Source organism: Garra rufa, chromosome 8 (assembly GCF_049309525.1).
Source record: "Garra rufa chromosome 8, GarRuf1.0, whole genome shotgun sequence".
Lineage (NCBI taxonomy): Eukaryota > Metazoa > Chordata > Actinopteri > Cypriniformes > Cyprinidae > Garra > Garra rufa.
In genome coordinates, this window is record NC_133368.1 from 10,810,198 (window position 1) to 10,813,418 (window position 3,221).

Consider the following 3,221-nt stretch of genomic DNA (forward strand, 5'->3'; position numbering starts at 1 on the left):
CTACACTTCATTTTATAGAGCTCTAACTTTAGTGCAGCACTGCCATCAGCATGAAAGAATCTAACGTTAGGAGCATAAACAATTTGTCACAGAGACAACATGTAATATACAATATCAAACTAGACAACAATCAACTAAACAACAAACTAGGTGAAATGCAAAAAAGAGAACAATAAAGAATATACCAATTTAGTAATCCCCATACAGTGTCACTTGCAGTATGTTAGAAACATGTCTATTACATGTAAGAAAGTGTCAGGAACAGTTGTGTGTATTATTTGTGTAAATTTAGGGTCAAAACTTACCTTAAAGTAGTGTGACAGACGGAGATTTGCACCGCTTGTCAATTGAGCTGCCGCCCTGTTGCCATGGCAACTCTCTCACCGCTCTAGTTTAAATGCAACTGGAATATTCAACGCGCATGCCCATTTAAAAATGCAGCTTTTACATAAATACAATCATATATGAAAAACGTTTTATGGGGAAACTCCTATTTACTCCGATACTGAAGCCTGATTTGTTAATGTTCGTGTAGTTGCACAAACCAATGGCGCTTAAGCCCGCCAGAATGGATGGAGTCGACTGCTATATGGTCGGCTAAAAGTGCCATTTCATCAGAATTTTCTCCTTCAGTGACGAGGCCATCTCTTTGCTGACTCTGCGATCAAGTAGCTAAAGAATCCTGCAGCTGACCGCCGTAGAACAGCCCCAGCAGCGGAAGAAGCGAGAAGCCTTCCCCTGCAGCTATCCGGCTGGTAAGATCGATTCTTGAGCTATTTGTCTGCGCACCGCGAGTGTGGCCAGTGCAAGGAATCCTGCACGATGCAGAAGGGCAGCGAGTGCGTCACCTGTCTGGGCAATGCCCATGCAGATTGTGCACTCACTGAGATGGAATGCACTAACCACATTTTAATAAGACAGCCCGCTCTCCCATTTCTCCTCTCTCAGCGAGCGAAAGAAACCGTGAAGTCACGGAGCTGAGCAACCGAGATTGAATGAGCCCACACCGGCAAAAGCCTGCAAGCTCATTCTTTATTGGCTCCTTGATTCACCAGTGTGTGTTTTACACTTGATTAGCGCCCCTCTTATGGTGAGCGGCTCGTTCCTCTAGGCCAGGGGTCCCCAAACTTTTTTCTGAGAGGGCCACATAATTTTCTTTTCCATAATGGGGGGCCGGGTCGGTTTATAAAAGAAAATACCATGGGCCGGACTGACAACTAGTATTATTAGTATTTTATTATGATTTTACCGCTACAATAGTTTATTATTTTTCTATGCACCAAACAGACAAATTATCATTTCTTTACAAAAGATATACAAGTGCATCTCAATAAATTAGAATGTCATGGAAAAGTTCATTAATTTCAGTAATTCAACTAAAATTGTGAAACTTATGTATTAAATAAATTTAATGCACACAGACTGAAGTAGTTTAAGGCCCAATCCCAATTCTATTTTCTACCCCTTCGCCTACCCCTCGCCCCTTCCCCTTGTCCCTTGAAACAAAGTGTAAAGGGGAAGGGCTAAAATATTTCCCCTAAGAAATGGGACACCACTACAACACTGTTATACGTCATCATACACAGCAAATTTCTGGAGTTCGAAAATCAGGAGTTAGGCAAAAAAGTGTGAAAGTGTTAAATTTTTGGAGTTTATTTTTTAACTCTCACTACATTTTGTGTTACGGGATACTCCCTGGCTGTGTTGTATTTCGGAGTTCATTCATTGGTGTTCAGGAGCACGTTTTAACGTTACATCAGGAGCGCGCCATGACTGGTTCTGCCACACGAGGACTGATGAAGTTGTCTACTTCGTCTTGAGGTAGGTAAAAAACTAATTCCAAAATGTTCTTTATCTTCTGACAGACCGCTGATTACATAGCTGTTACGTTATATACTGTGTACTGACGCCAATAACCGCGGCGAACTTTGTGTTGAATGAATCTCCGATGCAAAACATGGACTTTTTTTCCCGATGTGAACAAGCTCATATTAGCTAACGTCTTTCTGTTCACCTTATTTTTGTAAACGAGTGTTTTGCTGTCAAATTTAAGTAGTGACTCGCTCAAGAAACATTCTGTTAAGCTTCCATAAAGTAATGCCTACGAGACGAGGTAATATCTAGCAATGTCAGTAAACTGAAGTGTCTAACGTTACCCTGGCTTAAAACGATCATAGTTTATCCATGAACGTGTTAAGTTATGCTGCAATGTTTTGAGTCGTAATGGCTAACGTTACAAATGTTTTAGTAGTGACTCCTGACTTATGAGAGTTCGTGGCTTCCATATTAAACATTTTGCATTTTCAATCACACTAACATTAGAGGTTATTTTAAATTACGTTTTCTCTTCTTTGTCAGGATGTTGACAGAAGTGCAAGGATGGAGGGAAGATTTTCTCAATTCAGGTGAGTTATATGTTTAGTAAGCAGCTAATAAAGAGTAAGTGACTGTAATTTTATGATTTGTTTTGTTAATAACATGTTGTTGATGTTATTGTGTAGTCCAGCAGAAGTTTTTGATACCAGAAAACGACACTGAAAATCCCAGATGACCAGGGCTCAGCTGATGTACTACACGTTTTCTTGCTTCTTTGATGTCAAAGGACTGGTAAGGGTTAAATAATATTTCAAAATTTTATTGAAAAAAAAAAAAAAAAAAAAAAAATATATATATATATATATATATATATATTGTTACATTTGTCTGAACGATTATCTTTTTTTTTTTTTTAGATTTACAAGAGTTATCACGGATGCTTGGAATAGTGGTTGCTACAAGGATCCTGGAAAAATTGAACACTTGGAAAGTAATTGAGGCCATGAAGATCAATTTTGAAGAGGCAACATATCATCTGGTGAAAAGGTTTGTTTAGACAACACTATTATGTTCCAAATATTTAGCTTGAATTAATTCACTCATCCAGTCATCCAAGATGTTCATGTCTTTCTTTCATCAGTCATAAAGAAATTGTGTTTTATGAGGAAAGCATTGCAGGATTTTTCTCAACATAGTGGATTTCTGTGGTGCTTAACGGGTTGAATACATTTATATTTATACAGTTTTTAACCTCAAATGCTGGTCTTGTCTACCTCTGCGATGCACATGCATACTCTGTGCACTCTGGTTCAATACATTCATAGTATATCGAAAAACGTACTCGGTTACTAACGTAACCTCGGTTCTCTCAGAGAGGGAACGAGTACTGCGTAGCTTTACGCTAG